Source organism: Leuresthes tenuis, unplaced genomic scaffold (genome assembly GCF_036924035.1).
Source record: "Leuresthes tenuis unplaced genomic scaffold, fLeuTen1.0.hap1 SCAF_14, whole genome shotgun sequence".
In the NCBI taxonomy this organism is placed as follows: Eukaryota; Metazoa; Chordata; class Actinopteri; order Atheriniformes; family Atherinopsidae; genus Leuresthes; species Leuresthes tenuis.
The window spans coordinates 25,127,679-25,139,822 of NW_027325368.1; positions in this window are offsets into that span (position 1 = coordinate 25,127,679).

The following is a 12,144-nucleotide window of genomic DNA, read 5'->3' on the forward strand; positions in this document are numbered from 1 at the left end:
ACAGTGTAAAGAGTGAATCTAGCTGAACCACAGAACACAGAGGGGGGGTACTGCTCATTATCAGCCGTCTCTCTGATCATTTACAGTCATGAATTTAAATAGATTTACTATAATGTCTCAGAGACATTAACATGATGTGGTTTGTGTTATTTAATAGAACCAGTATCATAAAGTCCAGTTCAAGTGTCTGAGCCAAACTCGCTATGAAACACAGCTGCTTCATGAGTTTTACTGGGTCTGTGTGATTATTATGTCACATCAACTTTCAATGACAGAGACCTCCACCAAGAGAACTGACAGGTTCAGCTTTGACCGACACTAAAATGCATAATATAAAGACTCAGAAACAGACATTAGCTCTAACATCATTCATTATTCCATTAGCAAACCCAACAGGGGCTGAAAAAATTAAGACGACAGCAGCATATATGGTGTCAATGCCGAGGCATCATGGCACACAAATTACTGTTGTGCACACTTATTCCGCTTCTTCCGTTTCAAATGACGGGTGTTTTTAAACCTGCCATACAAAAAATATACTGTACATAGGAGCAGGATAAAAATTACACCAGTGGCTTCTGCCGTCCCTTTCAGATAAGACAGCCTCATCTAAAAAGAGACTATCCAAAGCTTTGGGAATCACAGATCTGTAACATCAGAACAATGACACATCAGCTGTAACACATGCTTCTTCATGAACTTCTTCTGTCTCAAAGTGAGGGGTGTTTTTAAACTGCCATAACAAAAATACCGTACATAGATAAGATATTTTCTTAGCAATTTTTGCCTGGTTAAATAAAGGTTACTACTACTACTACTACATAGAAGCAGCATAAAAATTACACCAGTGGCTTCTGTCATCCTTTCAGATTAGACTTATAGTTTTCAAACAAAGACTGTTTGTTCCACAAAGTTTTCTGGAGCCTTTCTGTCTTTTCGAGCCATGTGTGGTGTCCTTATTTCCTCTTACATATGCAGCCGTCTTCATAGCAACTAATGACCCAGCTGATTCTCATAAGGGCACAAGATGGCCGACAGTCAAAATGGCCGACATGTTATAACAGCCACTGTGTTATTTCTGCTCCCATTACAGCATGAGTAAAACATGGCAGCCTCTGTGTGAAGATTTAACCTCTGATAGGACAGTAAAGCATACTACGACCTCTGCTTCTCTGAACACACTCACGCATGGAGCCTACATACAGACACATGAAGGAAACACATACATTGAGTCGATTCTCATTAAAAGGGCACAAGATGGCCGACAGTCAAAATGCCCGACATGTTATAACAGCCACTGTGTTATTTCTGCTCCCATTACAGCATGAGTAAAACATGGCAGCCTCTGTGTGAGCATTTAACTTCTGATAGGACAGTAAAGCATACTACGACCTCTGCTTCTCTGAACACACTCACGCATGGAGCCTACATACAGACACATGAAGGAAACACACACATTGAATGAAGCAAACACATATCCACTCAGACAAACATTGTGAGGACATCCTCAGTCCAGCAGGCGGGTTTCACCGTAGCAAGCCATTATATCATATGCCAAACTATATTTCGGTATATATCTGTATCTTTGCTGTTTCATGTTGGATGTAATCTTAGGCAACAAGAAGGTATCTAAGCGGGTAGTAGCTCCATTGCCAGCCATCAAATGTTCTTGAGATTTTTTTTTTTTGTTTTAATTGTATTGCTTATTAACACCAGCCAGACTTAGCCAACGTTAGCATTGATGCTAACGCTAACGGCGTAAACGATAGCAAGCCAAAATGTCATATGTTATAGTGGCTCACAGAACAAGATATTTAACTGTTAAAAAACCCTATGTCATTGATTTAAACAGCAAAGATGTGTCAGGGTTCATGAAATTCTCATTTACAACACGCACAGTTTGAGTTGACTTACCTGGATCGACGAAAAAGGATGAAGTGAAGACTCCGCGAATGACGCAATAAACATCGAGAGACGTTCAGGGGCACTCGGAAGCCTGCCCTTTCCTCCCCACAAGACCTTTTTGAGCGAGCTGCTATCAAGCAGGCCAAAAACATCCTCACTGACACATGACATGTGCTCAGTCCAGAATACACATTATTAAGGTCAGGAAGAAGGTACAGGGTTCCACTTTGTAAACATAATCGCCTCAAATACTAATTTATCCCCCTATCCATTAAGATCATTAATGAGAAGAAAAGGAAAGGAAGCTGAGGCCAAAGTAGTGGTGTTTTTGAGTGTGTGTCTATACATATGTTTTTAGTGTTTTCTTTTTCGTATTGCACTGCAATTTGGCTTTTATCCAAGACAAATTTCTCCAATGGAGACGAATAAAGTAACCTTGAATTTTTTAAAGGACCTGGAGCTAGATGAAGGCAGAAAAGTACAGGAAAGAGAAGAGAAATGCTAAACAAAAAGTGAATACATTCAAAAAGAAGAGAAACACTGCAGAAAAAATGTGAATATTTAGCAGAAAATTATTTGCTGGAGTTTCAAAAGGCCTGAAATGTATGTTTGAAAGGACCTGGAGCAAGATGAAGGCAGAGAAGTACAGCAAAGAGAAGAAGAATGCAAAAAGGACTAGCAGTTGGAAGATGCCTTGCTGAGAGACCTGCTAATTGCCAGTCAAACATTAAATATTGCAAATCCAGTCTGAATACCAATACCTTGCCTTGCACCCCTAATAATAAGTATGAACAATAGTAACATATGGGCCTTGCCTTTGGCATTGGCACCCATAACTAAACAAGAAGTTGCTGAAATCCTGGTTGAAGCAGTGAAGGTGAAAATAAAATAGTGGAATCATTTAAACCTTTTGGAAAAAAATGCAGAAGTCTTAGTTGAAAAAGTTGAAAGGTTAAAAACAACAGAAAGATTTAAAGGATTGAATTTTTTGTGGAAAAATGTGTAGTTAGTTAAGTTAAATATTGCTAAAAATGTGAAATATTAGTAGAACGTCATTTGCTGCAGTTTCAAAAGGCCTGAAATGTGTTTTTGAAAGGAGCTGAAGCTTTATGAAGTCAGAAAAGTACAGAAAAGAGAAGAAACATGCAAAAAGGACTGGTTGTTGGAAGATGCTGTGCTGAGAGGCCAGCTACTTACCAGTAAAGCATTAAATATAGCAAATCCAGTCTGAAATATGACAGTCATGATGCCAAAAGCAGTACGGTTTTACCAGGCCAGTATGAGGGAAATCACACAGAAGGACGTCCTAAGCCAGAGACATAGAGGAGGACAGGTTGTGCCTGTTCAGAACAATCAGCTGCTTCAATAGATTTATAAGTCATAGTAAAAGACTATTTTAACCTGTTAATAGCAGAAAGGTATGCTGCAGACAGTTAAGTCATTTCTATCAAGGTCCTGTGTAGAATACAGGTTTTATGGCAGTTTTAGCACAGCCCTCACTGTCAGTTTAAAGGAGAGAAGTGCAGCTTCTTTATCATGGAAGTTTGTGCTGTGATGGCTGAGAGACAGATAACGCCATGTTACATTGTATTAGGAGCACATGTAGGCTGGAGTAACTGTCAGCAAAGAAAAGCTGAAGGGTTAAAAACAACAAAAGGATTTCAAGCAGGTAATAAGTGAAAAGTCTTGACATTTCTATAGTGTGACATTTCTAAAACTAAAAATAGTGAAAGTTTAGCAGAAAGCAAGTTGCTGAAATCCTGGTTGAAGCAGTGAAGATGAAAATAAAATAGTGGAATCATTTAAACCTTTTGGAAAAAACTGCAGAAGTCTTAGTTGAAGAAGTTGAAAGGTTAAACATTTTTGAGGAAAAATGTGCAGTTGAAATATTAGTAAAAAGTAATTTGCTGCAGTTTCAAAAGGCCTGAAATGTCCTTTTGAAAGGAGCTGGAGCTTTAAGAAGGCAGAAAAGTAGCTGAATGGGATTAGTTGAACATGCTCAAAAAGCTGAATCTAGTGGAAATTTATCAGAAATCAACTGAGTAATAGTTAAAATGGCTTCAGTGTAATATACAGCAGGGAGTGGAAGAGTGATGTCATCAGTGATAGCAATGTTTGTCAACAGCTGCAGCTCTCTCCCTGTATAACCTGCAGAAATTGCATTTTGGATACTATGACCTCCTGTGAGAAAACCGGAAGAGAGAGGAAAATAATTTGAAGACCGTAAGAAGCAGAAGGCTTGGAGGAACGCAGCAATGTAGTTTTTATTTCAATGTAGTGAAAAAAAATTAAACGGCAGCAGGTTGAACACAGTTGAACCTGTCTCTGGCGTTCCACCAAATTTCCATTGGAGTTAGTGAGAGAAATTGAAAGGTTTCTCTCGCTTCAAGGCTCATAGCTGAAATTCTGTAAATGTGAGCTATTTAGTAGTTACATCAGCTGAAAGAGGACAAGTGTACCTACATTTTAAGGTATAATTTGTTTGTCTGAGTTAAACAGCATGAAAGTTAGAGTAATTTGTTTGAATATGAGAAAAAGTTAAAATGATCAGTCTGCCACTCTAATCTTCTCATTCATAAAAATGAAGAAGGAGCAAAAATGTTCATGTTTTTTAAACTGTCATATTTGAGAATTGGCTGAATATTTGAAAAATCTGTATAATCACATAATAGCTGAATGTCTTGTGAACATTTTAAAGTTTGAATGATGTCTCTGTGATACCGTATGGCTGAGTTACTTCCCTCTAAAATAGGACAGTTTGGGGCTCGTTGAGTGTGGCCTCCTCATTAGTTGCTGTGGGCAACAGCTGCACGTGCCCACTGCCAAATCTGCACCTCACTTTGTCCCCTTAAAATCTGGGGGTTTAATAATGAACGACAAGTCTGGAACAAACGGTCGCTGTTCGAAAAGTAGAAGTCGTATCCGAATAATTCTTTCACCGTGAGCGCCAGAAGGGATGTGGGAAGCCAGAGGTGTAATTTTTATTCTGATCTTGTGTAAGGTTTGTTTTTTATGGCAGTTTTAAAACGAGTCTTTCTCACTGATTTCATTGCTCAGCCTGTTTATAATGGAAAAGTATGTGAGCTGGAGTGCTGCTCTCTGCGCTTAGAGTTGATTTGTGAGAAATCTGTGAGGCCAAGCTCAATGAGAGTGACTTTGTGTGAAAGAGGACTAAAATACCTACGTTTTGATGTATAATTTGTCTAGATCAGGCAGACATTTTGGACGTGAGAGGCATTTGTTTGAGGAAGTTCTTTTTAAATCATTTTAGAGTGGGAATTAGAGTGTGCGCTCCATCAGACGAAGTCCTCTGGCTCCATAAAACGTAAACTGCCGTTGTGTCAAAGCTGTATAAGCTATTGACAAGCCCTTTACCACAGTTAAAGTTGAGTCTTTCCTGTCACATACAAACTTTGAATGATGTCTCTGTGATACCGTATGGCTGAGTTACAGCCCTCTAAAATAGGACAGTTTGGGGCTCGTTGAGCCCCAAACTGCCCTGCTTTCATGCTTAAAAATCATGAAGGAGCAAAAATGTTCATGATTTTATAACTGTCATATTTCAAAATTGGCTGAATATTTGAAAAATCTGTATAATCAGATAATAGCTGAATGTCTTGTGAACATTTTAAAGTTTGAATGGTGTCTCTAGCTGAACGTATGCTCAACTAGTTAGGTTGGAAAGAGGAGGAAGTTTTTGAAGAGTTGAAAGAAATTGCCATTCATTTGAATGAGGGGGAAATTTGAATAAAAGTTAAATAGTTTAAAAAGTATAAAAGTTATAAATATGAAAAATGATAGCCATCATCTCCTGAAGGAGCTGAACGTTTTGATACCAAATTTGTTGAAATCGGTCAAAGATTGTAGAACTAGTTGAGTGCCAAAAAACGTACGGAATAATAATAATAACTAGAAAGAGCTGTTCCTGCGAAACAGCAGTGAGAATGCATTTTAAGTTGAATGGATTAGTTGAACATGCTCAAATAGCTGAATCTAGTTGAAATTTATCAGAAATCAAGTGAATAATAGTTTAAATGGCTTCAGTGTAATATACAGCAGGGAGTGGAAGAGTGATGTCATCAGTGACAGCAATGTTTGTCAACAGCTGCAGCTTAACGAGCTCTCTCCCTGTGTAACCTGCAGAAATTGCATATTTGGATACTATGACCTCCTGTGAGAAAACCGGAAGAGCGAGGAAAATAATTTGAAGACCGTAAGAAGCAGAAGGCTTGGAGGAACGCAGCAATGTAGTTTTTATTTGAATGGAGTGAAAAAAATTTAAACGGCAGCAGGTTGAACACAGTTGAACCTGTCTCTGGCGTTCCACCAAATTTACATTGGAGTTAGTGAGAGAAATTGAAAAGTTTCTCTCGCTTCAAGGCTCATAGCTGAAATTCTGTAAATGTGAGCTATTTAGTAGTCACATCAGCTGAAAGAGGACAAGTGTACCTACATTTTAAGGTATAATTTGTTTATCTGAGTTGAACAGTTTTAAAGTTAGAGCAATTTGTTTGAATATCAGAAAAAGTTAAAATGATCAGTCTGCCACTCTAATCTTCTCATGCATAAAAATCAAGAAGGAGCAAAAATGTTCATGTTTTTTAAACTGTCATATTTCGAAATTGGCTGAATATTTGAAAAATCTGTATAATCAGATAATAGCTGAATGTCTTGTGAACATTTTAAAGTTTGAATGGTGTCTCTAGCTGAATGTATGCTCAACTAGTTAGGTTGGAAAGAGGAGGAAGTTTTTGAAGAGTTGAAAGAAATTGCCATTCATTTGAATGAGGGGAAAATTTGAATAAAAGTTAAATAGTTTAAAAAGTATAAAAGTTATAAACATGAAAAATAGTAGCCATCATCTCCTGAAGGAGCTGAACGTTTTGATACCAAATTTGTTGAAATCGGTCAAAGATTGTAGAACTAGTTGAGTGCCAAAAAACGTACGGAATAATAATAATAATAATAAAGGGAAACAGGAAAACAATAGTGAGAATGCCTTAAAGCATTCTCACAATAAAGAGAAACAGGAAAACAATAGTGAGAATGCCTTAAAGCATTCTCACAATAACTAGAAAGAGCTGTTCCTGCGAAACAGCAGTGAGAATGCATTTTAAGTTGAATGGATTAGTTGAACATGCTCAAATAGCTGAATCTATTTGAAATTTATCAGAAATCAAGTGAATAATAGTAAAAATGGCTTCAGTGTAATATACAGCAGGGAGTGGAAGAGTGATGTCATCAGTGACAGCAATGTTTGTCAACAGCTGCAGCTTAACGAGCTCTCTCCCTGTGTAACCTGCAGAAATTGCATATTTGGATACTATGACCTCCTGTGAGAAAACCGGAAGAGCGAGGAAAATAATTTGAAGACCGTAAGAAGCAGAAGGCTTGGAGGAACGCAGCAATGTAGTTTTTATTTGAATGGAGTGAAAAAAATTTAAACGGCAGCAGGTTGAACACAGTTGAACCTGTCTCTGGCGTTCCACCAAATTTACATTGGAGTTAGTGAGAGAAATTGAAAAGTTTCTCTCGCTTCAAGGCTCATAGCTGAAATTCTGTAAATGTGAGCTATTTAGTAGTTACATCAGCTGAAAGAGGACAAGTGTACCTACATTTTAAGGTATAATTTGTTTATCTGAGTTGAACAGTTTTAAAGTTAGAGCAATTTGTTTGAATATCAGAAAAAGTTAAAATGATCAGTCTGCCACTCTAATCTTCTCATTCATAAAAATCAGGAAGGAGCAAAAATGTTCATGTTTTTTAAACTGTCATATTTCAAAATTGGCTGAATATTTGAAAAATCTGTATAATCAGATAATAGCTGAATGTCTTGTGAACATTTTAAAGTTTGAATGGTGTCTCTAGCTGAATGTATGCTCAACTAGTTAGGTTGGAAAGAGGAGGAAGTTTTTGAAGAGTTGAAAGAAATTGCCATTCATTTGAATGACGGGAAAATTTGAATAAAAGTTAAATAGTTTAAAAAGTATAAAAGTTATAAACATAAAAAATAGTAGCAGGAATCTCCTGAAGGAGCTGAACGTTTTGATACCAAATTTGTTGAAATCGGTCAAAGATTGTAGAACTAGTTGAGTGCCAAAAAACGTACGGAATAATAATAATAATAATAATAAAGAGAAACAGGAAAACAATAGTGAGAATGCCATGCATTCTCACAATAATAAAGGGAAACAGGAAAACAATAGTGAGAATGCCATGCATTCTCACAATAATAATAATAATAAAGGGAAACAGGAAAACAATAGTGAGAATGCCTTAATGCATTCTCACAATAATAATAATAATAAAGAGAAACAGGAAAACAATAGTGAGAATGCCATGCATTCTCACAATAATAATAATAAAGGGAAACAGGAAAACAATAGTGAGAATGCCTTAAAGCATTCTCACAATAAAGGGAAACAGGAAAACAATAGTGAGAATGCCTTAAAGCATTCTCACAATAACTAGAAAGAGCTGTTCCTGCGAAACAGCAGTGAGAATGCATTTTAAGTTGAATGGATTAGTTGAACATGCTCAAATAGCTGAATCTAGTGGAAATTTATCAGAAATCAAGTGAATAATAGTAAAAATGGCTTCAGTGTAATATACAGCAGGGAGTGGAAGAGTGATGTCATCAGTGACAGCAATGTTTGTCAACAGCTGCAGCTCTCTCCCTGTATAACCTGCAGAAATTGCATTTTGGATACTATGACCTCCTGTGAGAAAACCGGAAGAGCGAGGAAAATAATTTGAAGACCGTAAGAAGCAGAAGGCTTGGAGGAACGCGGCAATGTAGTTTTTATTTCAATGGAGTGAAAAAAATTTAAACGGCAGCGAGTTGAACACAGTTGAACCTGTCTCTGGCGTTCCACCAAATTTACATTGGAGTTAGTGAGAGAAATTGAAAGGTTTCTCTGGCTTCAAGGCTCATAGCTGAAATTCTGTAAATGTGAGCTATTTAGTAGTTACATCAGCTGAAAGAGGACAAGTGTACCTACATTTTAAGGTATAATGTGTTTGTCTGAGTTAAACAGCATGAAAGTTAGAGTAATTTGTTTGAATATCAGAAAAAGTTAAAATGATCAGTCTGCCACTCTAATCTTCTCATTCATAAAAATCAGGAAGGAGCAAAAATGTTCATGTATTTTAAACTGTCATATTTGAGAATTGGCTTAATATTTGAAAAAGCTGTATAATCAGATAATAGCTGAATGTCTTGTGAACATTTTAAAGTTTGAATGATGTCTCTGTGATACCGTATGGCTGAGTTACTGCTCTCTAAAATAGGACAGTTTGGGGCTCGTTGAGTCTGGCCTCCTAATTAGTTGCTGTGGGCAACAGCTGCACGTGCCCACTGACAAATCTGCACCTCACTTTGTCCCCTTAAAATCTGGGGGTTTAATAATGAACGACAAGTCTGGAACAAACGGTCGCTGTTCGAAAAGTAGAAGTCGTATCCGAATAATTCTTTCACCGTGAGCGCCAGAAGGGATGTGGGAAGCCAGAGGTGTAATTTTTATTCTGATCTTGTGTAAGGTTTGTTTTTTATGGCAGTTTTAAAACGAGGCTTTCACACTGATTTCATTGCTCGGCCTGTTTATAATGGAAAAGTATGTGAGCTGGAGTGCTGCTCTCTGCGCTTACAGGTGATTTGTGAGAAATCTGTGAGGCCAAGCTCAATGAGAGTGACTTTGTGTGAAAGAGGACTAAAATACCTACGTTTTGATGTATAATTTGTCTAGATCAGGCAGACATTTTGGACGTGAGAGGCATTTGTTTGAGGAAGTTCTTTTTAAATCATTTTAGAGTGGGAATTAGAGTGTGCGCTCCATCAGACGAAGTCCTCTGGCTCCATAAAACGTAAACTGCCGTTGTGTCAAAGCTGTATAAGCTATCGACAAGCCCTTTACCACAGTTAAAGTTGAGACTTTCCTGTCATATACAAACTTTGAATGATGTCTCTGTGATACCGTATGGCTGAGTTACAGCCCTATTTTCATGCTTGAAAATCATGAAGGAGCAAAAATGTTCATGATTTTTAAACTGTCATATTTCAAAATTGGCTTAACATTTGAAAAAGCTGAAACATTTGGTAATAGCTGAATGTCTTGTGAACATTTTAAAGTTTGAATGGTGTCTCTAGCTGAACGTATGCTCAACTAGTTAGGTTGGAAAGAGGAGGAAGCTTTTGAAGAGTTGAAAGAAATTCCCATTCATTTGAATGAGGAAAAAAGTTGAATAGAAGTTGAATAGTTTAAAAAGTGTAAAAGATATCAACACCAAAAGTCATAGCAGAAATCTCCTGAACAAGCTGAACGTTTTGATACCAAAATTGTTGAAATCGGTTAAAGATTGCAGGAGTAGTTAAGCTACAAAAAACGGCGGAATAATAATAATAACTAGAAAGAGCTGTTCCTGCGAAACAGCAGTGAGAATGCATTTTAAGTTGAATGGATTAGTTGAACATGCTCAAATAGCTGAATCTAGTGGAAATTTATCAGAAATCAAGTGAATAATAGTTAAAATGGCTTCAGTGTAATATACAGCAGGGAGTGGAAGAGTGATGTCATCAGTGATAGCAATGTTTGTCAACAGCTGCAGCTCTCTCCCTGTATAACCTGCAGAAATTGCATTTTGGATACTATGACCTCCTGTGAGAAAACTGGAAGAGCGAGGAAAATAATTTGAAGACCGTAAGAAGCAGAAGGCTTGGAGGAACGCGGCAATGTAGTTTTTATTTCAATGGAGTGAAAAAAATTTAAACGGCAGCGAGTTGAACACAGTTGAACCTGTCTCTGGCCTTCCACCAAATTTACATTGGAGTTAGTGAGAGAAATTGAAAGGTTTCTCTGGCTTCAAGGCTCATAGCTGAAATTCTGTAAATGTGAGCTATTTAGTAGTTACATCAGCTGAAAGAGGACAAGTGTACCTACATTTTAAGGTATAATTTGTTTGTCTGAGTTAAACAGCATGAAAGTTAGAGCCATTTGTTTGAATATCAGAAAAAGTTAAAATGATCAGTCTGCCACTCTAATCTTCTCATTCATAAAAATCAAGAAGGAGCAAAAATGTTCATGTATTTTAAACTGTCATATTTCAGAATTGGCTTAATATTTGAAAAAGCTGTATAATCAGATAATAGCTGAATGTCCTGTGAACATTTTAAAGTTTGAATGATGTCTCTGTGATACTGTATGGCTGAGTTACTGCCCTCTATATAAGGACAGTTTGGGGCTCGTTGAGTCTAGCCTCCTCATTAGTTGCTGTGGGCAACAGCTGCACGTGCCCACTGACAAATCTGCACCTCACTTTGTCCCCTTAAAATCTGGGGGTTTAATAATGAACGACAAGTCTGGAACAAACGGTCGCTGTTCGAAAAGTAGAAGTCGTATCAGAATAATTCTTTCACCGTGAGCGCCAGAAGGGATGTGGGAAGCCAGAGGTGTAATTTTTATTCTGATCTTGTGTAAGGTTTGTTTTTTATGGCAGTTTTAAAACGAGTCTTTCTCACTGATTTCATTGCTCAGCCTGTTTATAATGGAAAAGTATGTGAGCTGGAGTGCTGCTCTCTGCGCTTACAGGTGATTTGTGAGAAATCTGTGAGGCCAAGCTCAATGAGAGTGACTTTGTGTGAAAGAGGACTAAAATACCTACGTTTTGATGTATAATTTGTCTAGATCAGGCAGACATTTTGGACGTGAGAGGCATTTGTTTGAGGAAGTTCTTTTTAAATCATTTTAGAGTGGGAATTAGAGTGTGCGCTCCATCAGACGAAGTCCTCTGGCTCCATAAAACGTAAACTGCCGTTGTGTCAAAGCTGTATAAGCTATTGGCAAGCCCTTTACCACAGTTAAAGTTGAGTCTTTCCTGTCACATACAAACTTTGAATGATGTCTCTGTGATAACGTATGGCTGAGTTACAGCCCTCTAAAATAGGACAGTTTGGGGCTCGTTGAGCCCCAAACTGCCCTATTTTCATGCTTGAAAATCATGAAGGAGCAAAAATTTTCATGATTTTGAAACTGTCATATTTCAAAATTGGCTTAACATTTGAAAAAGCTGAAACATTTGGTAATAGCTGAATGTCTTGTGAACATTTTAAAGTTTGAATGGTGTCTCTAGCTGAACGTATGCTCAACTAGTTAGGTTGGAAAGAGGAGGAAGCTTTTGAAGAGTTGAAAGAAATTCCCATTCATTTGAATGAGGAAAAAAGTTGAATAGAAGTTGAATAGTTTA